The sequence below is a fragment of the Polypterus senegalus genome, chromosome 14, assembly GCF_016835505.1.
Source record: "Polypterus senegalus isolate Bchr_013 chromosome 14, ASM1683550v1, whole genome shotgun sequence".
In the NCBI taxonomy this organism is placed as follows: domain Eukaryota; kingdom Metazoa; phylum Chordata; class Cladistia; order Polypteriformes; family Polypteridae; genus Polypterus; species Polypterus senegalus.
In genome coordinates this window covers 102,823,520-102,848,857 of record NC_053167.1, presented here as the reverse complement: position 1 = coordinate 102,848,857, position 25,338 = coordinate 102,823,520, and the positions used below count along the sequence as shown (strand labels likewise).

The following is a 25,338-nucleotide window of genomic DNA, read 5'->3' as shown; positions in this document are numbered from 1 at the left end:
GTGTCCTGTAAGCTTGGCCCGGAAGCACATATGGGTCAGGTGGGTGTGTGATGAAGCAGGCACCCCCAGAACCGAACAAAGCCAAGCCACCAAGCTCCAGTCCCATCAGGCCCTGTGGGACTCTGGGGTGCTGTAGCAACTCAGGGGGACTGCCATCTAGTGATCCAGGTCCTTTCATCACAAAGGCATCCCAGCTCTATGTATTGTATGCATTTATTTATTTAAAGAGCTTCTGTAAAAAGCCAAACTTCATCATGTGGACAAATAAAGTTATATCTATCTATCTATCTATCTATCTATCTATCTATCTATCTATCTATCTATCTATCTATCTATCTATCTATCTATCTATCAAGCACCACTACTTAGCAAGTTGGCTAATTAAAAAATTATATAAATAAGAGTTAAGACAAGTCATGTTACTCTGGTTAAATCCACTGGCCTGAGTTCAGTACATGACCTCTTGTAAGTATTGCGAAGGATCTAGCTTGGAAAGGCTCATGTACTGTTCGAAAAAATGACACTAAATGGTGTTGTCTCTGACCAAAATTGAGCATTGTGAGGCAGACCTAGCAGCATAAATGTGCAGGCAGAAGACACAACAGAAAAATAATTTTGCAGCTGCATGTAAACAGTTATGGAAGATTAAGGGTTGCGATGGTGTTGGAGGGTGGCCGAGGAAGGAGATGACTTCCATTAAACTTGTGTGTGAGGAAGTGAGGGAGAACACTACGTTTCATAATGTAGTAGGCTACCCATACCGGTGATGATAAAATGTCAGTCAAATAATATCATAAAATACCACATAAAGTGAAGATCTATAAACATATTGTCTTACAGTATAACCACCAAAAGAAAGTATGAAAAGACACCTCAACATCACCAACAGTAGAAATATGTGAATATTCATTATATATATATATATATATATATATACATATTATGGGGTGCCAAACAGGCAAATACATTGATTTTCTGAATATATAAAGTCAGAACTTGAATATATAAAGTCAGCGTCGGTATATATAAAGTCAGCGTTGGAATATATAAAGTCAAAGCTTGAATATATAAAGTCACTGTTGGAATATATAAAGTCAAAGCTTGAATATATAAAGTCGGAATATATAAAGTCACTGGAATATATAAAGTCAAAACTTAAATAAAGTCAGCGTCGGAATATACAAAGTCAGCGCTGGAATATCCATCAACTTCCCAACCCATTGAATCTGACCACAGGGTCACGGGGTCTGCTGGAGCCAATCCCAACCAACACTGGGCAAGGCAGGAACCAATCCTGGGCAGGGGACATGCATCATTTTCAAAACATTAACCGAACAGTGTTTTTAATTTATTTTTCTGAATACGTTTTTGTTAACTTAGTTCAGTTTTTAGTTTACTAAAAATGTGCCTGAGTCGTTTCAATCGATATATTTTGACTTTGACTTTATATATTCAGGAATGAGTTTATAAATCCGACTCTGACTTTATATATTCAAGTTTTGACTTTATATATTCAGAATGACTTTATATATTCAAGTTCTGATTTTATATATTCCAGTTTTGACTTTATATATTCAAGTTTTGACTTTAAATATTCCAATGCTGACTTTATATATTCAAGTTTTGACTTTATATATTCGGGAATGACTTTATATATTCCAGTGACTTTATATATTCAAGTTTTGACTTTATATACTCTGGCCGACTTTATATATTCAGACAATCAATGTATTTGCCTGTTTGGCACCCCATAATATATATATATATATATATATATATATATATATATATATATATATATATATAAATGGGCAGTGTCACATCTTATTGTACATATGCAATAGGCATGAATCATTATAATGATGATCACTACTCGAAAATTACTGATGTGAAATTTTACATGCCCTATAAATTACATCACAAAAATCAATCAATGGCTAAAGTATAAGGGCTCTAGCCTTCAAGCTGCAAGTTAAAATGAAAAAGCTGCACATTCGCACGCCTGAGCAAATGTCTGTTAAAAACATTGCAGTGTCAAAGATGAAAGGTTAAAAAAAGACATTAAAGTAAACAAAAGAATACATCCAGATTCATTTTTGAAAACATTCTAAGTTGCACTGCAGGAACACAGAAGAGAGTTTTCTGTTTTGTTTCGTACCTCTCCCATTACATGTCTGATATATACAATAGTTTTAACAAGAAACAGGATTGGGGCACTTGTCGCTGAGTGATGTCAAGAAATACTGGCAGGAAGCCATTGCAACTCCTTCAGGCTGTGAGGTGGCAGTAACTGGAATCTGATTTGGATAAACAGAAGCATTTTGGTCTTTTAATGTGGGAAGCTCTGAGAATATGTGAAGGACCAGCTGTTTAGGAAAGACAGGGAGCTCAAGTCTGGTCTTCATTGTAATAAAGAGATTCTGGAGCTTTGCTTTAAGTGAACACACAAGAAGGTTTGAAGTCAACTCAGACAACTCAGACCAGAAGCTGAACTGAGTTTAAGCGAAGAGAAGGAGCACTGTTAGATGAAAAATAAGCCAAGTTAAGGTAGGTAACATTGTCATGTGTACAGTACATACTGTAGTACAATGAAATTCGTACTTGCATGTATACACAGAGCAGTTGATAAAATGCAATAAACAAATAAGTACAAAATGTACTTAGCATGGAATATTCATCTTAATAAAAATACAAGTATCTGTGTATGTTTTTGTGTATCTGTGTGTCTGTCCGGGTGCTAGGGTTAGGAAACAAATTTTTTAAATAGGCAAAGCATGTAGAAGAAGGGTCAAAAATAAAAAAATGACAATAAAACTACCAAATATGGGACTAGAAATAAGAATATTGGTCTTATCAGCCTTTTCTGTTGACCAATGTTAAATTCCAGCAACAGATGTGAGGTAGCAAGTTTCTTGCACCCGATCTGGCTACATGAACAAGTTTTATAGCTATAATGCTAATGACTTATAACTTTGAGTTGCGAACAATGGATAAGTGAAAAAATGATAAATTTACATGTACATTGGAAAACCAAAGCCTTGACACAACTAGGCTAGAGTTGCTAAACCAGGCCAGTGTGTTAGTGAAAACCGTCATGAAATACGGCTTGAAATAAAACTGTCACTTTCACTCGTCAAAGTTGAGAGGGTGGGCTCTAACACGCCCTCTAGTTACTGATTGGTGAATCGATAGCACAAGAATTAATTAGAAAAATGCTTACTACTGCCGATGAAATGGATTCTGCGAAGATATTACGTATTTCAGAGAGAGAATTGAAGATTTATCGGAAGAAATTACAATGTTGGCGGCCCTTTTAGACTCCGATATAGATGAAACTGTTTTTGAAATTATCGAAGAACAGGTGGAACGGACTCTACTACACTCCAGTTCAGGTGACACAGTTCCCTGCTCTGGACGTCCATCCTTTGACATTCCAGCTGAGTCAATAGAACACCTTCTGTTATGCGGTTTAAAAGTACAACAGATTGCAGATCTGTATGGTGTATCGGAGAAGACGATCACAAGGCGAATGAGCCAGTTTGATATACGGTAAGCTGCAACGGCTGTATTAGTTTAGGTACTTTGACATGGAATGCCCAAAGCAGCTCCACCTAATATTTTGAACTGAACAACTTTACCACTGATCAGAGCTGTACAGTTGTTTGAAAAAGTAGCTGCGAATATGCAACTGACTTTATACTCGTAAAACAAGGGTCAAATACTCAGTTCTAAAAGGGCCGCCAACATTGTAATTTCTTCCGATAAATCTTCAATCTCTCTGAAATACGTAATATCTTCGGCAGAATCCATTTCATCGGCAGTAGCAAGCATTTTTCTAATTAATTCTTGTGCTATCGATTCACCAATCAGTAACTAGAGGGCGTGTTAGAGCCCACCCTCTCAACTTTGACGAGTGAAAGTGACAGTTTTATTTCAAGCCGTATTTCATGACGGTTTGCAGGAATGTTACGGAAAATGAAATAAATAAATAAGCAACGAAAAACATATTTCGTGACACATTTATTTATTTATGCTCTCATTTCATGACATATTTATTTATTAAGGCTCTCATTTCATGACACATTTATTTATTTATGCTCACATTTCACAGTACTTTTATTTCCATCACTGCTTCCCCTCCTGAACAATAAAAGAGGGAGCAACAAAAATGCGTGGCTCTGTGTGATAAGTAAAAGGGATTGAATGTGTATTATTATACTAGACCAAATGAACAACCCATGTATTAAATATAAAAACACAAGGTCTACTTTGGTTACTTAGATTTCAGCCCATCTTAGGATGGTAGCAAAGCAAGCATACATATAAAATAAAACATAATACATATACAATATTTATTTGTAAGTATTATATATTTTAGCACACTGTTTACTATTTGACTACTTATAATTGACTGTTCAGCAACCTTAGGACTTGTGGGTAGTAACTGTCCCTGAACCCTGAGCCTGTGAGTGGCATTGGCCCCAAACAGAGGAGTGAGAAAAGTGGCTATACAGGATAGCTGAGGTCTTTAATTAATCTGCTGGGTGCTGGTTCTGGTCTGTGCCCTCTTCACCACCCTCTGCAGCTCCTTATGATCTTGAGCTGAGCAGGTGCCATACTAAGATGTGATGCACACAATGAGTTACAGACTTCATTGTATACCTGTAGTGGTTTGTGAGAACAGATGAAGAAACACAAGCTGCCCTCAGACATGTAAGAAAATAGATTCACTGGTGAGCCTTTTTGACAAGAGATGAAATGTGTTGTGCCCACTTCAGCTCTTCAGTGATAGTTATTTTAAGAAATTTATAACAGCATGCTTTTTAAACAGCATCCCCTCCTGATGTAGATGACGTTCTGCTTCCAAGAGTCTATGAGCAGTGCCTTCATCTTGTTGAGAGGTGAGATTGTTGACAGGTGAGATTGTTGTCCTGGCCCCACTGCTTTAACAGGTAGATCTTTTGTCTGTAAGCTGCCTCATCATTGTTGGTAATATTGCCTATGACAGCGGTGTCATCAACAAATTTTATAATAGAGTTTGAGCTCCAATGGGCCTCACAGTCAGTGGTGTATAAGATGTGCAAAAGAGGGCTCAGCACATTACCATCTGGAGTGCCTGTACTGAGTGTCAGCATGGCAGATGTGATGTTACAAATCTGTACATTTTTTATTGGTTACGAAGTGAAAAATCCATTTGGGAAGTGTGCACTAAATCCAAAACTGAGGAGTTTGGTGATCAGCATTGCTGTTTTTTTTAAACAAGGGTATTGAGAGATGAAGAGAGAAAGAGACCTGAGTAAGAACTGATTCTTGTTCTGTGCTAGATTCTGCCAAGACAGGTTCCCACTCTCCACAACTAAAATTTACAATAGGCAGGTTAAAAAAATGGATGGATAACAATAATAATAATAATAAAGTTTTTTGTTCCTGTGGAATTTAGTCATTCCCGTCAAGAAAACCTGAAAAAATCCAGTTCCCTCAGTCTTTAATTGCTTTTCCAATATGCACTTTTATAGTTTAGCATCCTCTTTCTGCTCTCTGTAGATAAGAGCTGAACATTGATTCATCTGACCGCCAACACTCTCATACCACACACACTTCTCTTATTTTAAGAATACATCGCACGTATAAAGAATGGGGCCACCTTAAGATAAAATGTCATTCTCTTTATTAGTTTGTTTCTTCTGTTGCTGTAAGTATGTTGTTTTATTTAGGTGCAGAAAATTATACATGTCTAGATACTGTAAACAAAGATTTATGCCATCAACACTATTATCTACAGGAATATTAGTATTAGAGACAAGAAAACAAATTATATCTGGACATCTTACATTCAACAAAGGTAATGAGGCAGGACAACTAATGTCTCAAAATGACTGCGGCTTCCAAAAACTTTAGATTCTTTTCCCAAAGATAGTCTGACAACCTGTAAACCTATCAATATTTTCACTTCTTAGTCCAGATATGATTTCATTTTATGTTTTGGTAAAATCAGTCAGGCTCATGGGAAGCATACCTGACTCAGGTGTAGAACAATCAAGATGTATCTGTTGATGAGCGGTGTGAGCATCAGCCCAGAAAGGGGCCTAAAGTTATGCTTGGGACCCTGCTGGACACTAAAACAGACACCTGTTGGGTTGCAAGGACAGCAGGTTCCACTTGGGACATCGAGTGTTTATAAAGTGACCAGATGTGGCTGCCGGAGTAATTACAGGTTTAGGCTTAGAATTAAATTTTAGGCATTGAAGTTGGAATCGAGAGGAGAAGTGGACAAGAGTTCAGGCTAGCAGGAGTAGAATGGAACACATACTTTTAAAAGAAGATGTAGGGAGAGTTTTACGTTGGCTTGAGGTGTGAAAACGCTTATAGTACCCTATCAGTCAGACAGGGACTGTCATCAGGTTAGTCAGGGCCGAGAAGGCCAGCAGGTGTGCTGCTTTGTCCCTTTATTTTAAAACGCTGAGGTCTTTAAAGTATTTTGTTAATAAACTACTTTTGTACTTTGGTCTCTATAGCATCTACTCTGGGTTTAGGGATGTCTGAAATGTACTCTGTACTGTTGATAGTCGATTGCATAAATCTGTTCATTGATCTCTTCTTTCATGGAAAATTCAAGGATTACTCAACACTACTTCTCCAAACAGGAAGTTCCATCCTTCTGGTCCAGAAGGTTTGTTTTGATCATTCGACCTCATGTGGTCACAGCAGTGGTAACTCATATGCATCACACAAATAGGGACTATATGCACTCAATGAGAAAATTATTAAGGACACTATACTTACACTTGCTAGGGCCTTCTCAGTTCTTCATGACAAGTATTCCACAGGATATCGGAAACATTCCTTTGAGACTCTGGTCCATGTTGACATGATTGCATCATACAATTTTCAGCAGATTTGTATATTTATACTACAAATAACACTTTCTACCACATCCCAAAACTGTTCTATTGGATTCAGATTCAGTAACTGGGAAGACGACTGGAGAACACTGAACTCCTTGTCATGTTCATGAAACCAGTTTAAGACAACTTTTGCTTTGTCACATGATGCATGATCAAGTGGGAAGGAGCCAGTAGAAGATGGGTAAATTATGGCCACGAAGGGCTGCATGTGATCATCAATAATAGAGGAACTGTGTAACCTGGCATGGTCTTCTACTGTTGTAGCCCAGCAACTTCAAAGTTCAACATGTTGTACATTGTAAGATGTTTTTCTCCTCTCCACAGTTGCGCAAAATGTCTGTCTCAGACAGTGTAGCCTTTGTGTCAGCTTAAACCAGTCTGGCCATTCTTCTTTGACCTCTGCCATCAACAAGGCATTTCCATCCACAGAATTGCCACTCACTGGATGCTATTTGTTTTTCTCATCATTCTGAGTAAACTTTAGAGGCAGTTGTGTGTGAAAATCCAGGAAGATCAGCAGTTACAGAAATACTCAAACCAACCCTTCAGGCACTAACTAACAACAGTTCAAATCTCTGAGATCACATATTTCCTATTATGGCATTTGATGTGAGCATTAACTGAAGACCCTGGCCTTATCTACATGATTTATGTATTGCGCTGCTGCCACATGATTGGCTGATTAGATAATTACATGGATAAGCAGGTGTACAGGTGTTGCTAACAATTTGCTCTGTGAGTGTAAATCCAAATATTGCAAATGATGCACACAACACACTTCATAAACATTGCACCCAGATTACATTTTCCACAGTATATATTTTGTATTGAAAACTGTAACACCTGGACAATCGTAAGCAGAAACAGTTGAAGTCTGACATTTTTTTCAAGGAATCTTCATGACACTGGAACACAGAGCTGAATTTTGAGACTTTCCCAGAATAACTGGGATCTTGCTACCCATTTGCCAAGAGGTTTCTTTTTTAACTATTGCTGACTGAGATGCATACACTATATTCAATTTCAATTCAATTCACTTTATTTGTGTATAGTTATCTTCAATGAGTGATCCTGGGTGTTTCTAACCACAAACAGTTTGGGAGATTGTTCTTACTGGATTTAAACAAAACAAGAATAACAAAAAAGCTAGAATTTTGAAGAGAGGTACACATTCTAGATTAGTTTTACATCTCTCAGCTGCAGTGTGTTCATCCTTTGAAGGCTACTGTAGACTTGATCTTTCTTGCTTTAGGTGTGCTTGTAGATAGAAATTTAAACATGTAACATCATATATCACACAGATAACACCATGACAATATTCAAAGTGAGCCCAATAGTGTGCAGTGATTCGTCTACCACCACAGATAGCAATGATTAAAGCAAGTTAGATTACAAAAGATCTTCTATAGCTTAGCTGCTTTTGTATGTCTGCCCTTTGGCAGAGCTGTGAGTATGAAGGTGTATGAATACTGTAAATTCCTATGATGTGTTAATAGTGAAGCTGCTTTTGTTTAAAATATATATGTTTTTGTAAAAATATGTATACTGTATAACATTAAGAACAATATCTGTTTAAGCAGTGACAAGTCTTGGTTCAGCAAAGGTCTTAAAATCTTATGCACAAATGAAAATTGTGAAGCACAGCTGTGTATAAAGCAACATGCATGAGTTTGAGAGCAGAGATTAGCGCCAATATAAAGATCTGCAGGGATGTAAATTAATGTAACAAACAACAAAGAGTATTATGGCAGAGCAAGCGGCAATTACAGATTTTAAGGCCAAGATCACAGTTCTCGGTGGTGAAGCAGAGCTCCTAGACAAATTGCCTACATTTTGTGGCAGAGTTGCAGTGCATTATTGCCTTCATTAAATGTTAATGTGCATCTAGAATCCTCTTCTCTTCGCCTTACCATTTGTGATCATGAAGTTCGACCTTCATAAATGACTGGAAAGATGGGGCCCATATTATGTCTTGGTTTGAAGTATTAATTTAAAATCCTTTATAGATAAGCTTGCACCCATTTTTATTAATGCTTTTAATATGTTACTATACAAGTCGAAGGCTGCTGCTTTGTGTTAAGTCTACCGTTATTAGCCCCATGGCAAATGATACACAATGTTCATACGTTCATTCATTTTGCAAATTTTCTTATTCCAATATTCAAGCTTACTGGGAGGCGGGGGGCAGAGTCTCTCTCAATAACATTAGCTATGCGGCAAAAATAATATGTCTGAATGACTGCAGACTACTGTCTTTTGGAATTTTTTTTCAGTGGATAATATGAAATTATACAGTATGACCAGGATTCAGGTTGGCATGTATCAAGCTAGGTTAAGGTCTGTTAAAGATGCAGTGTCATTAATGCCTTCACTCCATTTTATGGGGCTTATGTTTCTGGATGTTAGCATGCTCTTTAGAACATTTTTTCAGAAACCAGATGACACAGAGAATGTCAGGTACTACAACAAGTTCTACCCTTTGGCTGTTCGGACCCTGAACTCTGTGCTGCCCCGCTGCCTGCAGATCCTCCCCTAGCAGTGAATGTATATGCACTACATTTATTACACTTGTCACTACTGTTATTTCTTATTGTAAGTATTACTGTTATTTATTTATTACTAGCTATTTCAAATTATTACTTATTCACTTACCTATTATGTATTTATCTATTTTACTATAGTATTATTGTTTATCTGTCTTGCACGTGTCCTGTGTGTATGTATACTTTGCACTGTTGTCTTGGTGAATGTTATTTCATGTAACTATATGCTGCAATACTGTGTGTGGGCATTTATTAAGAGACAACAGATGCCAAAGTAGGGAGCTCTAACTTGCTTTTATTGATTGAAAAAGAAATTTGCCTTAATGAGAGGTTGCTCTAATGGTGCCAGAACAGCCCCTGAAAGTGCTTACAGACTGTTGTTAAAAACTCCCTTCCAGGCAGAGAAGGAGGAAGAGTTTGAAGATCATATGTTTCAGCCAGGGTCCCTTTAATGGTTCAACAATGTTCTTTATTTATTTAATAGTTTTGTTATGTTTCAATTTTTATGTTTTATGTTATGAATTGTGGTTTTGTTCAGTCTTTGTTTAATTTGTTTTATAATATGATTTTTATTGTTATTATTAATTATTTTGTAATTCTGCAACAATTCATACAGTTTATTTAGTTATTTGCCCTTCTCCTTTATGTGAGCTAAAGCCACCTGACCAGGCAGCTATTGTACTGCCTTAGATAGTACTTAAGTCAATAAGCAATTGTGCTCTTCGATTCCCATTGTGATGTAGGAAGGACACACACTAGACAAACATAGGGGGAATTCCCAGACAGAAACTTTTTAACCAAAAATTCTGCAAGAATTCTGTTAATTAAACAGGATGAACTCTCCAGCTCTGTCTCTCCTTCTGTTGAGACATCTTTGGTCCAAGAGACACTGACTTTCATTAGGCGACTGTTTAAGAACCTGTGGCCCTGATGAGGGCAGAATCAAGTCTTGTCAGAGCAGCAGATAGAAAGACAAAGTTGTGAATGAAACTGCCACCTACCATCACTGGGTGTCATCCTTCTCAGAGCCTTAAAGGTACCCCCTGTGTGCAACAGTATTTTTGGTTTGTTTTTTTGTTGCTGTTCGAATTTCCAGGCTTTTGAGTGCTGCATTTGATTGCGGGTACTGCTTATGGCTTGATGTGTATTGGATTTGTTTGCTTTAGATTTTGTCATTTAGCAAAATTCTGCTTCTCCCTTTCATTTGGTCCCCCTTTCTAAATAAATAAATCTTTAGATGTAAACAAATGTGGTTCTTATTGTCCTTGGGCCAGTGATTTCATAGTTTTCCCCTCATTCTCTCTGATCATTTTGAACTTTTGAAGCTGTTTTGTCGTGGCAGGGTTTATTATGTAGACCTTAACAAAATGTCTCAAATTTCATACTCTCCTCCCTTCCCTTTAACATCTGTAATACCAGACAATTAGACAGAGTAAAACAACAGGTAGGAAAAGGAGTTTTATTCATTACGTATATATTATTCTGATTTTTTTTTTTATTGATATACTTTGTTAATGCCCGAGGGGAAACTGTCTTTTCGCATGTCCTTTGGGGTTCACGTAGGTAATATACCCAAAATATTAAACAAGGTACAAATCTGAGTGTATGGAAAACTATACAAACTATACACCCTGATAGTGTTAGATGTGTAATTTTAGGCAGCACATAAACTTACAGTTACACTCAATTCTTTTTTGGTCAGCTGTCTTCAGGTACACATCTACATAGGGCCAATATGGTCACTGAGAAAGTTTTGGTCTTCTCAAGATAGAGAAATAGCAAGAGAGAAAGGGGGTCGAGAGCCAGAGATCATATATCACACTTCAGGGATTAATGGAACATTATGGTACACAGTAACCTTCCCGATTCAGTGATAAATCCTAATCAGACACAACCCAGAAAAAGCAACTCTCTACTTTATACCAGTCATTCTTTCAGCAAGACTCGGTGCCATTCCATCCGACTAGACTGCCCTTTCATCTTATGTTAGCTAGCCAATGTATGGCCTTTTGGGTGGATGGCTCATAGAATTTAAAGTGTCCCTGTACATCTGGTCAACTCTCTCCATCCCCCTTCACAAATGCCCAGAGCAAAAAATTCCTCATAAAACTCTGCAGTGGCTTACTTCTACTTCTTTGCACTTCATGAAATAGTTAGACATTAATAAAAAAATTATTAACCTATATGCTGGATATTATTCTTTACTACAGAAGCCTTCGTCAAATGTTTGGGCCTGTGTAAGAAAGAGGGCTACCATTTGAATTTGGGGCTAGGCTACCTGGGATGAGCCCATGTGTAAAGAAGGCAGGTCTGGTTTTTATGAGTTTTTTTTTGAGGCCCACTCCTGTTTTTATGCAGAACATGAATCAAGGAAGCAGGAGGTGGATCAACCTGTAATGGTGACAGGAATAAAGGACAAAGGTGATGAACAAGGTACAGGAAATGTCAATGTGTATGGTAGATAAGTACTTTGTAGTGTAAGTACAGTAGGCACCCTGCAGTTTTATAGAGGACAATTAATCAAGAGGTCACTTGAAACTAAGTACATTTGGGCCCAGCTAGTACTGGATGTAAGGCCATCTAGGAAATGTTTGGGTTGCTACTCAAAGAGGTGTTGGTGACGCCACCACGAGGTGTTGACCCTGTGGTCTGAAAGTGGATTCCAATGCCCCATTGTAGTGGTGGGGGCACTGTGCTATTGAAATAGTGCTCTCCTTTAGAAACCTTGAGGTCCTGATTCTGTGTCTGTGTGGTCATAAAAGATCCTTGGGCATCCTTTGTAAAGAGCAGGCTGAATCCCAATGTCCTGGCCTAGTTATTCTGGCCCCTGTTTGTTATTAGCTAACTATCTCTCACTCCACTTCACCACCTAATGACTCATGTGTGGTGAGCATACTGGTGCAAAAATGGCTTTCATTGGATCATCCAGGTGAATGTTACACATTAGTGGTGGTTGTAGTGGCCCCCACACTCCCTACGAAAAGCACTTTGAGTAGTGAGAAATGGACTATATAAGTGTAAAGAATTATTCATATTATTATTAATCAATGTGTTTCTGAACATCACTGGTGAAATGAAATTAATTTGAAGCTTTCTGAGCCACTGTTTATCTCTGACTTGTTCCTGTCACAAATTTTGTACTCTTTAATGACTCTCTGTCAGAACCTCTGAAATTATTCATGTTTGCAAATGACCCTACAACTTTGGGTATATAACAAGTAACAAGATCGCCGCTTTGGTGCACTCATGCAGACAATGTCAATGCAGTCGTTGCTTTCAGATCGAACAGAAATGAGAAGTAACCTCTAGGGACTGCTGCTCAGGTACTAGAAATAGTTCAGAGCTTTAAGTTTCTTGTCACCCTGTAACGTGAAACTGGTGTCTATATACTAGAGAAAGGTTTGTCAGAATGCTCATCAGTTTTTTACGACTCCATTTATGTAGAATAGCAAAAGAAAACACGTTACAAAAGCGTATGTTTAAAATAACTATCTGGAATGTACTATACGGTACATAGCATGCTGTGATTGGAAAACTTTTGAATGTTTCTCAGGCTGATTTTTTAATAAGTAGGACTGGAAAATGAATGAATCAATAAATGAACTTTCAAGATTATTAATGAACTCTCTGATGTATCTTGTATCTTTTCCTACAGGTTTGCTTTTAAGAAGAATGTTAATGTAACAAATTTAATGGCCTTAAGATATTCATTTTTTTTAATTAAGACCGGTTGTACTAGTAGTTTATTTTGGTAAATTGCATTAGGATTTCTAAATGTAGGGTGGCACGGTGGTGCAGTGGTAGTGCTGCTGCCTCGCAGTAAGGAGACCGGGTTTGCTTCCCGGGTCCTCCCTGCCTCCAGGTGCTCTGGTTTCCTCCCACAGTCCAAAGACATTCAGGTTTGGTGCATTGGCGATTCTAAATTGTCCCTAGTGTGTGCTGTGTGTGCGTGTGTGTGTGCCCTGTGGTGGGCTGGTGCCCTGCCCAGGGTTTGTTTCCTGCCTTGCACCCTGTGTTGGCTGGGATTGGCTCCCTGTAGTTAGGTTATAGAGGGATGGCTAATGGATGGATGGATTGATTTCTTAATGTTTTAAATAGCCAATACATTATTCTCAGCTAGAATTTATTTATTAAATGTTTGCTGCAATAAAATATTGCATTATTCTACTCCTTATATTTTTTTGCATATAGTTACATTGTGAAGCTAATTTTCCCATTGAACATGAAAAGCCAAAGCGTGCTCTGACAGCACTTGGTACAAAGCAGGAGCCAAAATGGGGTGGGATGCCAGTGAAACACTGAAAACCTGAAGCACAAAGCCACAGAGTCCATACAGGCAAAAAGACAAAATGGTAAAGTCCAAGAGTCATAATGGTAAAAGTATATTTATTGTATTGTATTTATGTGATCCTGACAAGACTGTTCATGGTACTTTAGACTGGTACCTAGGTATAAAGTTTAACATCACATAATATTCAGTAATTCATTTATATCTGTTTAGGCTCCCAAAGATGTCAGAGCCTGTCCTAACAGCTTTAGGTGCAAAGAAAGAACAAGCTCTGGATGGGACACAGACATCCAAAATGGACAATTCTTAAGGGGTCTCAGTTAAAATAACACAAATGTAAAAACTCCAGATAGAGTGTGCCCAGATCCTTCAACAGACTCATTTCCACTGGGCCAGTTTATAATTTATAATCAGCCTAATGCACATTTTGAAAGTGACAGGAAAACCAGACCACCTGAAGAAAAAACCCAAGGAGACATGAGGTGAACAAGCAAACTCCACAGAGAGAGAGTGACCAGACACAAGATTTGAATCTGGCACAACAGATCCATGAGAACTGCAATTTGCAAGAATCAACTTTTTTTTTTCAATAAAACAGCTATCTGATGTAGATGGTGACTGCAAACAATCAGCCTTGCACTTTTACATTCATTTCAAAATCTGCAAAATGGTTCGATTCAGTTTAATTACATAACATATAGACACAGTTCAGTAGATGTCAAACAAGGCACAATAACATCTACTGCTGTTTTTTCATACAATCAAGAATAACCTCAGTAATTTCCATGTTTCCAGTCTTCTTAGTCACATTTTCTTTATAAAACGTGTTTGCTATTAACACACCTAACCTTTGTCTTATATGACATGTTTTTTCACATTGTTATTTCACAAATCAGAGAATTATATGGGTCAAGTGCTTGGGACCTGTTTCTAAAATAGTGAAAACAATTTAAACAGACTGAAAAATGTGGATTTCTGTGCCTCACAAGTGTTTTAAATTTTGCATAACTTTTTCTTATAAATTAATGAGAAATAATCCTTTGTAATGAACATGGTGGTGGTGCCTATCCCGGCTGTGCCAGATGTGGCCGGCCCCCACAAACTTGGATTGGGTAATCAAAATTAAAAGCAGTTTGGATGGCTGAAGTGAAGTACTTTATTTGCACTCCTCTCTATTGTCTGTTGGATGTGTTTGTACGGCTCAAATGCAGCATGGAGGGCTGTGTTACTGAGGTGTGAAAAGCTTCATGATGACTTGAGAGTGGTTAGTGAAGCCTTTGATCGCAGTGAACATTCATCACTTAGGTAATGGAAGAGGGAGGAACATCTGCTGTTTTTGTCAACATGTTAAAACATACAAAACACATTATGACACAGATGTCAAGACTAATAAATATGAATTATAACCATACTTTTTTAATTTACATTTCAAAATGCTAAGTCTAACAAACAACACTCAAAGAACTCAGATATGTGGGATTTTGAGCCATAGTTTCAAATGAAGATGTTGAAACAGGAATGCAATGAGTTGGTGACTTAAAACAGGAGTCTCATGAATGTCTAAGGGATGGATTAACTACTGTTATTATGAATTCAAAGTACCAGAGAAAAGAATAAGTAGCACAGCAAAAAGATCCTGCTGACTCATTGGGCGCCTCTATTTATGTGCTAGGGTAGCACCGTCTCTCACCTCTTGTGTCTTGTTCAATCAGCTTTTTGCCTAACTCATCTCTCAATTCTGGAGAATGTGAAACTCTGGCATTTAAGATGTGAGAGTGATCATGCCTGTGACCAGCATCACAGCCAGAGTCAGTTTGGGGTCCTTAACTGGACAGGGCACCCATATCTTGGAAGGACAGGGGAGAGCAATAATTTCTGCATATTGTCTCCCCCGATATGCTAGATGGCAGCAGCTCTGAATATGAGATATTGCTGAGAATTGTAGTGTGGTAGCACAGCCCTGATGGAGTTCATGGGTGCCGCTAGAGGGTGCTACAGGAAGTCACACTCCCTATTATTTAGGACTTCCATATGGTCTGGAAGTGCATCCAATAGGTGAAGCCCTGGCAATGGAAGTACTGAAGGTTATCCAGGCGAGTCAGAGCCAGACAGATAGGCCACACTTGAATGGAGGAGTAGCAGTGTGGTAGAGAGAGAGAGAAAATGAGAAGAAGAGAAGAAACACCCTGTGTAATTATTGTATAAAAGGTATTTTGTAATAAACCATCCTTTATTTGAACCCGGGACTGTTTTTTGCATTTGTGTTTGGGGTTTGGAGCTCTGAGGCACCCCACCGCCTTTACAGAGGTAAGATGCATCCTACAATAAATCAGGTGTCCCTGCTAATATAAATGCTGAACAATCTTCAACCAACTACACTCCTGAACCCTGTCTTTCTTATAGGGCTGTGTGTCCTCTAGCAGACCCACAAATGTTGCCACATCTAATTTATCCAAATTCATCACAGCCGTTCTCTCCTAAATGATCCGACAATAATGGGAACTGGATACCTGATTGCATGACAGGAGGGAGGAGTATCTGATATGTGACACAAATAGGGGTAATGTTTATTATTTTATTTAATGGCTGTGTGACGATGCGGGTCCAGCTTCATGCTCTCATCACGCTTTTGTGAGTTCTTGAACCCGACACCTTCAGTAATGTAACTGGATGAGCTGGACAGTGAGGACACCAACGAAGCAAGGGGATGGTGCAAACAGGTGCAAGAATGCTTTTATTAAAACAAAAACGAACAGTGTTCAAATAAATAGTGCAGTGTTTAAATATGTCAAGTAAATAAATAATCCATTAAAACAGTGAAGAATGTGGAGGTTGAAATCCAATAAATATACCCTTTAAAAACGAGGTTAAAACAATGGCTGGAAGCAGTCCTTTAAAAACAAACCCCGATGCCTTCTTCTACTGGCTTCTCCCATCCAGGCCATGCACCAGGGTAGTCGCCCTACCTGCAGCTGACCTCATTCTAGTCTGTAGCCTTGTGGTCCCTGGCTCCGTAAGGCTCTCCAGACTGAATTGGGTTCCCCAGTGACACATGCCGGTTGCTTCTACCTCCCAAGCCTCCTGACTCCCGCTACCTTATGCGGTGAGCCAACTACCTTCTGGTCACTCCTGCTCCTCCAAAGTGCAGCAGGAGCGACCACCTCGTGCTGTCCCCTGGGTGTCGGTCAGACACCCCGCTAGAGCTCACTTCCCAGCTGCCTTCTCTGATCATCGAGACTGCCCTCTCGTTGTAGCATCCGCGAACCACTCCGGCCACACTACCACGCCCCCTCTATAAGCTGCCAGTACTGCGATTATTTATTTAAAAACTGTCCTTTTCATCTGAGCCACGGACCACTATAACAAAGGCTGATGATAGTGATTTCTTTTTGAAAAACTGTTTTTAGTGAATCATGGGAATTGATTTGTGAGCACAAACAAATCAATTCAGTACATCTCCACAGGAGTGCTAAAGTGCATGCACAATTCCGTCACCTCCTTCGCTTAGGTATTTTAAAGAAAACACATAAAGGTTTTTGGGCATCCGAAGGCAGCTCCTGTATAACTGAATGAAACAAAAATGTGTTGTATAAACGCCATTAGGAAAAAAAGTCTTTTCGGACATGAATCTAAATGTTGACAGCCCAAGATGGTGGATCTTCCATCTTTAAGCACTTCCAGCAGGAAAAGTTGGGTCCAGGTAGAGAGACACTGGAACAGACATCATTGGTGTTAAAGCACTCACTCCTCTGGTTTGCAGAAGGAGGAAAAGAAAAGGCGTTAGTACACAGTGGAGCGGCAGGCAATTACCATCATCAGAGCCCCTGAGCATGTATCACTCACTAATTATTTAAAGTTTAAACTGAATCATTACCTGAGAACAGTTAAACAATTCTCATTCATTTTGTGAACATATCTCAAGATTCTCATTCATTTGATATGTGAACTAAATCATTAATTGATCACAAGCCACACAATTCTTGGTCATTTCATTCATTCACTGTAATACCTGCTTGGTCATTTCATTCATTCACTGTAATACCTGCATTTTTATCACTCTTTCATTTTTTGCTTTTTATCAGTATACTGCTGGAGTATGTGAATTTCCCCTTGGGATTAATAAAGTATCTATCTATCTATCTATCTATCTATCTATCTATCTATCTATCTATCTATCTATCTATCTATCTATCTATCTATTGTGACAGATAGGGGGCGCTGTCCTTGAACCCTCAGATCAGGCGCCAGACACCAGATAAAAGTCCAAATATTGACTTTATTATTATTAATAAGCGCACAAAGCACCTCCACCTCCACTATTCTTGAATAAATCACAATAATCACAATTCTCAACAATAATCCAATCCTCCACACCTCCCAGCAGCTCAGTCACCCTTCCTCCCAACTCGGCTCAATCTGCTGTGGTTTCCCATCCTCCTTTCAAAATCCTTGACCCGGAAGGGCTTCTGATCCCTCAGTCCGTGTGATTCTTAACACTTCCGGGTCAGGTGAAAACTCCTTTTCTTCATCCCTGAAGTACCTTATTTCTTTTGTCCCTGTGACTAGGACATACTTCCGGGTTATAGTGTAAATAAAAATCCTTATGCCTCCGTGCAGCATCCTCTGGAGGCCCTCATGGTATCCAGCAGGCCTGTGAAGGAGAACTCCAATGTCCGTGATGCCCTGCTGGAATTCGGGGCACCTCCATGTTGCCGGGAGGGCTTCATCTGGCGACGTGGAGGTATTGGCCGGGATGAATGGCTGGCCATAGCCCACACTATCTATCTATCTATCTATCTATCTATCTATCTATCTATCTATCTATCTATCTATCTATCTATCTATCTATCTATTAACCAAGAAGAAGTCATGCAATTCTCGCTCAGTTATGATTCTGGAACTTTGTGTCTTATTTTAACTATGCCTTTTCACTATCTTTTCTTGATTTGTGCTAATATTATATGATATGAATTTTGTGATGTGCGAGTCCCTGTCTTGCACCCCAATACACAAGGCTGAGTCTCAGTATTTTAGCAAAACCAACTTTATTCCCCTTTAAACAGGAAAAGCACTTTTTTTATTGTAGCGGGATCTACCACTCTCCTATACACAGACATAGCAATCAGGCAGGGTCGTGGCCAGGTTAGGGGCCAAGTAATACTGTTCCATGCATTTAAAATGTTCCTTGCATCACTCATCAATGACAGGCACTTAATAGCGTGAATGAGGTTGGCTCGAATTTGCTTTTACTGCGAGCCGCTACAGCACTGTGAGCCTGCGGTCGATCCAGCAACTGATAGGCTGTCTTCCACAGACGTGGCGATCATGCTTTGGGACAATCTTCGGCATGTTGTCCCGTAGGGGTGAGTCCTAAAACAGTTTAGAAACCTTACAATATGAATAATGAAAGTTTAATATAGAATTTAACAAATATAAATAATATATTCTAATTAAATAAATAATATGCCATTTATTTTTATTATGGATAAATTAAACTAATCAAGTTGATTCACTCAATCAGGTACTTTGAAAGAACCATATCAATAAAGTGAATAGCAATGCCCATCAGCTGATTAGTAAACGCTTGTAAGAACTGAGGTGTAGGGCTTACACGCGGTTGATGCCCAAAGGCAAACACGTGTCACTGTAATTCTGAACAGCGGCTAGATGTGAGATATATGGCTTGAAACTGTGGCTGGAAGCTGGCCAACTTCCTTACGACTTGAACATTCTGTCATGCCTCTCAAATTAACTAAAAATCCTTAAAGTAGAATGTTAATGTCCTGCATTATGGGATACCCGTTCATACCTGCAGTGTACTTTCTGTTGGACCTCCAACTAATGTGGAGCCAAAAGCTCAATTTCCAGGAGGAGAATTACAAAACCTTCAAAAAAAGATCAAGCAAACACAAGAAAAAACACAGAACAATTAGAAAAAGAAAAGGTCCACATTACGACGTCTGGACAAGAGGATCTGGAGTCTGGACTGAGCACTCAATGGTGTATTGCTAAATTCAGTTTAGACCACATTTACTGTACATAATAAGAAAAATCAATAAGAAATAAAGTTCAGGAAAACCCTTCTTTATAGTCACTGCAAGCAGGGGGGAAGAGGCATGGCTCAAAGTTAGGAAGAAGCACAGACAGATGAGGAACAAACTAACTTCTATAAATATCTCCAAAGCAAGCTTTAGGCAATAATTAAGCAAAGGTTTATCAGAATTGAATACAAAGGCCTATAAGGAGATATAATTGGAACAATTTAATAATGAAGACAAACAACAGCTGTGCTGCTTGAAAGCAGGAAACAACACATAAGCTTGAAAATGTCAGAACATAACTGAAAACCTTTAACAGTATACTCTGAGAGATTTGGAAGTTATTAACTAACGTGTAGCTGGTGTATTTAAGGCAAATATACCAATATATCAAATAAGGTGGAGCATGGCCCCTAAAAATAATCCTTCACAACTAGTAGACAATGAGCTGAGCTTGATGGTACCTACACTCTAAACTTTCTTTGAAAGAACATGGTGTGGAAGTTAGGGGATGCCACTGACTCCTAAACCCCAAACATGAACACACAAATAAATCCCGGGTTCGAAACAGAGGAGCATTTATTACAAAATACCTTGTACAAACCGTTAAACAGGTGAATCTACTTCTTTCTCTCTCTCTTCCTCCCCCTTTGCATTGCTACTCCTCCAAGTTTCAGTGTTGCCTGTCTGACGTGCCTGCGGTCTCTTTTATTTGGAGTCCCAAGAGTACTTCTGGTGCCAGGGCTTCATCCGTTGGAAGCATTTCCAGGCCATACGGAAGTCTCCAAGAATAGGGAATGTAACTCCCTAGCGGCACTCACGGACACCCAGAAGTACAATTCCCAGCATTTCCTGTGGTCATCCAAATGGGTATCACAGCCCATCAATGCTGGAAACTAGCGCATGGGGGAAGACAATAAGCTGAACACACTGCCTTCCCCTGTCCTTCCATAATATTGGCGTCCCGTCCAGGTAAGGATTCCACATCAATTCCAGTCTGACACCAGTCCCTGTGTGTCATCCTTCACAGTGAATATGGGCGTTATTTGCATAAGGATGCCCTGCAATGCACTGACACTTGTTTAAGTGCCGATTTTTGCTTTGTACTTTTCACTGCCAAAGACTGCTCCAGCTTTCTGTGAACATGAGCAAGAAATTGCCATAACATTTTAGAATGAGAGGTTAAAGGGCTGACATATTAATAGCTGACTAATTGTCAGGAATGCATGGTTGATTCATTATTTATGCTTGTTTTTGCCTTTTTGTTTTTATATTTTTCTGTTTCTTAAAATGAGTGTGCTTCAGTTACCTTCATGTAAGTATAATGGTCGGAGACCTGCGTCCTACAACAGAGAAAGATAAGGCAAATAAAATAGGAGCCTTACTGAATTATTTGATTCATTATTCCAGAAGGCAAAACTGACAATTAATTAATCATGTTTAAATTCATCTATCCATTCATAAACTTTTTGTTGTCCCTCTGGGTGGGTACAGTAAATCACACTCTTTCCTGCAACACATTGCTTCAGATATCCTGCAACTACAATGATGCCAAGAACTCCACCCATGGCAAGATTACTGGCATTACATGGTGTTTTTGAATGAGTCCCAGCTCAATTTACTGGACCAAGATGTAGAGATCTGGGTGTGGAGGCACTGTGGCACTAGATTCCTAGAGGCATCAATTTTCTTAATTCATAATTATTAAGGGCACAATGCTCCTGTGAAGACTGAAAGCTTCAGCAATGGTTTTATACTTTTGCCCTTATCAATGCCTCACCACAATTTCATCATGGAGGTCTACAAAGAATTCCTTGGACTTTATGGCTTTGTTTTTGTCCTGACATGCAGTGTGAATTGTGGGATTTTATATACAAAGTTGTGAATCTTTTTAAATAATGTTCCATTTGTCCCAAATACAGTAGACTCTGATCTCAAAGATAATTAAAGCAAACAGGACACACCTAACCACAGGGGTGTAAACACATACATGAATGAGAGATTTCAGTTTTTGATTTTTAAGAAATTTGCAAACCTTCCTGAGAATATGTTTTCATTTTATGGCTTATTGAGTGTAGATTGATAGACAACAATGGCAAATATACCCAGTTAAAATGAAATCTATAACACAATAAAGTGTGCAGAAAGTAAAGGGGTCTGAATACTTTCTGAATCCACTTAATGTAGCAGTTATGGTGTTGTGGTTGGTACTTTGTAAGCTTAATTAAAATCAAACAAAGCTTTTGTTTAACATCTTCTTAAACAACATTGTCCTGCAAATAGATGCCTCTCGGTAGCCCCTATGGTTAAGTTATTGAAAAAAGGAGGCATCAATAATGGATGTTTCACATAATTTGAAAATGAATTAATGGATAAAAGGATGTACAGATCCGTACAGTATATTATTCTAAAATAAATATAAACATGTTTAATTATAAATGGCTGCAAGAAAGAATAAATAATAAATATATAAAGCTTCAGGCATACAGTATAGTTTACTGTTTTAAAAACTGTAACCCTGGAGTGCAATGTAAATGAATAGGCACAATCAATAGTTATTCTCTGAGGCTTCACCTCTTAATGAGGTGACTTCTGAAATGACCATATTAAGCATCACAAAGTAAATTTTCATTGAAATACATTAATATAGATCCCGGGCAATTAGGTCGATACAGAAATTAGGCTTGATTTAAGGGTAATCCATGCCAAGCAGAGAATTGTTTCAGTCATACAGAAGATCTTCAGAATCAATGTATTAGACGGTTGTAGCTTACCCACTAGAATACAAAAAAGCTAATTTTATTCTGGAAATAAATATTCACCAGCCTTTGCCTAGTTGTGAATTCACATATAAAGCATAAATACTTATTTATCAACTACACACATGATACAAGAAACTTAAATTGACTAGCACTGACTACAGCAGCTTAATAAAAAGAGCAGGAGCTGAGCACTGTGTAATGGAGACTGCTGAAGTCACCCCAGAAGAGCGCAGTTGGGGGCTGATTAGTAATTCAGAATCAGTGGCAAGCGATTTACTTTTATCAGAAATGTTTAGAGAGAAAAGCAGTATATATGGGTTGCTGAAAAAAAAAACATTTATATCTCAATTTAATAAAAATCAAAAGATGAAACAAAAACAGAGCTTTGGTTATATGCTTCAAGCCGTTTGTTCATTTTAGTTACATGTTGTAAAGTTTTGTACTGATACTTTCAAACAGCTTGTGGCAAATCATGTATTTTCATTACACTGAAAATGCATTAAAAAAAAAACATTTACAATAACATACAACTGAAACAGGCATTTTACAAATTTGGGTGAGTAGTGGCACAGCAGTAACAGCGGCTGCCTCACAGCTCCAAATCACAACACTTGGCGCATTTCTCAGTCACCTCCTACTCTCGAAGGTCTTAGAAATAAAAAACCAAAAACTTGATCCTTTACCATTAAAAGTCAAAGTGGACATAAATAATTTGGTGAAATCATGGACGCTGACGTACACTTCAGATAGCACCCTAAGCAGATTACTAGAACTGCACTTTTTGTTTAAGGAACATTGCAAAAGTTAGACCTCTCCTAATATTACAAAATTATTGCTGAGCAATTAAATCATGTTTTTGTTTTTAGTCTGCTAGATTACTGTAGGAACAGGACTACCTAAGAAATACATTAGAATATTAGAAAGATTTAGATGAGAACAGGCCATTCAGCCCAACAAAGCTTGCCAGTCCTATCCACATACTTTGTTCAAAAAACATCAAGTTTCATTTTGAAGGTTCAAAAAGTCCTACTGTCTACCACACTACTTTGTAGCTTATTCCAAGTGTCTATGGTTCTCTGCGTAAAGAAAAACTTCTTGTGAAATTTACCCATAACAAGTTTCCAACCGTGTCCTCATGTTATTGATGAGCTCATTATAAATTTACAGTCTCAATCCAGTGGACTACTTCCCTTCATAATTTTAAACTCTTCAATCGTGTCTCTTCAACTAAAAAGGCTCAGCTCTTTTAATCCTTTCTCATAAATTGTTTGCAGTTAGTTTAGAATACAGCAGCAACAATCTTAACTAGCAAAATATAATCTGAGCACATCTCACCAGTTTTAACATCATTACATGGTTAACAATATCCTTTAGAACTGACTTTAAAATACTTTTAATGGTACATAAAGCTCTAAATAATCCTGCTCGTTGGAGTATCTGCCCCCTTACATTTCTGGTTTTAACCTTAGATCTTCTAATATTCTAATAAGTATAAAAGAAGTAGTGATGTTGCCTTTTGTTGTTATGCACAAGAAATTTGGAATACTGTTGGAGAAAAAAAATACTTTTCTAATTTGCATTTTGTATAGCTGCATTTTAGTTCTACTTCTATGAAATGCATAGAAATATTGTATTCCTCATGAGTTTTCAACCATTATTAACTTCTACTTTTCTTTGCTTTCTTTTGAGTGGTGGAGGTTTTTGTCACTGTCACCTGATCGAAGTGCTGTGAAGCTGCCTGTGATGTTGGAACATAAGTGGATACTCCATCTGCATCAAATCTCTAAGGACAAAGCTTAAAAAACAATGAAGAACAACTAAGTACATTTAATTTATGTAGAATCCCCAGTGCAGGCTGAGCAGTCTTTTCGCCTGGAAACCACTGCAGAGTTTGTTTTTTTGTCCAGCATCTCACCCCTAGCTTTTTAAAAATGTTTTCTGTCCTCTCTAGCCACCTGACCATAACATTGAACTAACCAATCTTCTTCTTCTTCTTCTTTTGGCTGCTCCCATATCTTTCTGTCCTTTCTGTTACACCCATAACCTGCATGTCCTCTCTCACCACATCCATAATCCTTAACATCCTTCTGACAATATACTCAGCATCTCTCCTCTGCACATGTCCAAACCAACGCAATCTCACCTCTCTGACTTTGTCTCCCAACTGTCTAACCTGAGCTGACCCTCTAATGTCCTCATTTCTAATCCTGTCCATCCTCCTCACACCCAATGCAAATCTTAGCATCTTTAACTCTGCCACCTCCAGCTCTGTCTCCTGCTTTCTGGTCAGTGCCACCGTCTCCAATCCATATAACATAGCTGGTCTCACTACCGTCCTGTAGACCTTCCCTTTCACTCTTGCTGATACCCGTCTGTCACAAATTACTCCTGACACTCTTCTCCACCCATTCCACCCTGCCTGCACTCTCTTTTTCACTTCTCTTCCATAATCCCCATTACTCTGTCCTGTTGATCCCTAGTATTTAAACTCATCCATCTTCGCCTACTCTACTTTTTGCATCCTCACCATTCCACTGACCTCCCTCTCATTTACAAACACGTATTCTGTCTTGTTCCTACTGACCTTCATTCATCTCCTCTCTAGAGCATATCTCCATCTCTCCAGGGTCTCCTCAACCTGCTCACTACTAGCTACAGATCACAATGTCATCAAAAAACATCATAGTCCATGGGGACTCTTGTCTAATGTCATCTGTCAACCTGTCCATCGCCATTGCAAACAAGAAATTAAAGACTTAAAATCGAAACTACTCTATTTATAATGACTGTACTTTTTCTATT

The 25,338-nt window shown here is 38.4% G+C and overlaps 1 long non-coding RNA gene across 1 annotated transcript; it reads left to right on the top strand.

Annotated features, from left to right (window-relative positions):
* Positions 1–2,369: 2,369 nt before the first annotated feature.
* On the top strand, positions 2,370–24,585 carry LOC120515126. Its single transcript, XR_005630598.1, has 3 exons — positions 2,370–2,547; positions 13,640–13,800; positions 24,226–24,585. It is a non-coding gene; the product is annotated as an uncharacterized LOC120515126 (long non-coding RNA).
* Positions 24,586–25,338: the final 753 nt, after the last annotated feature.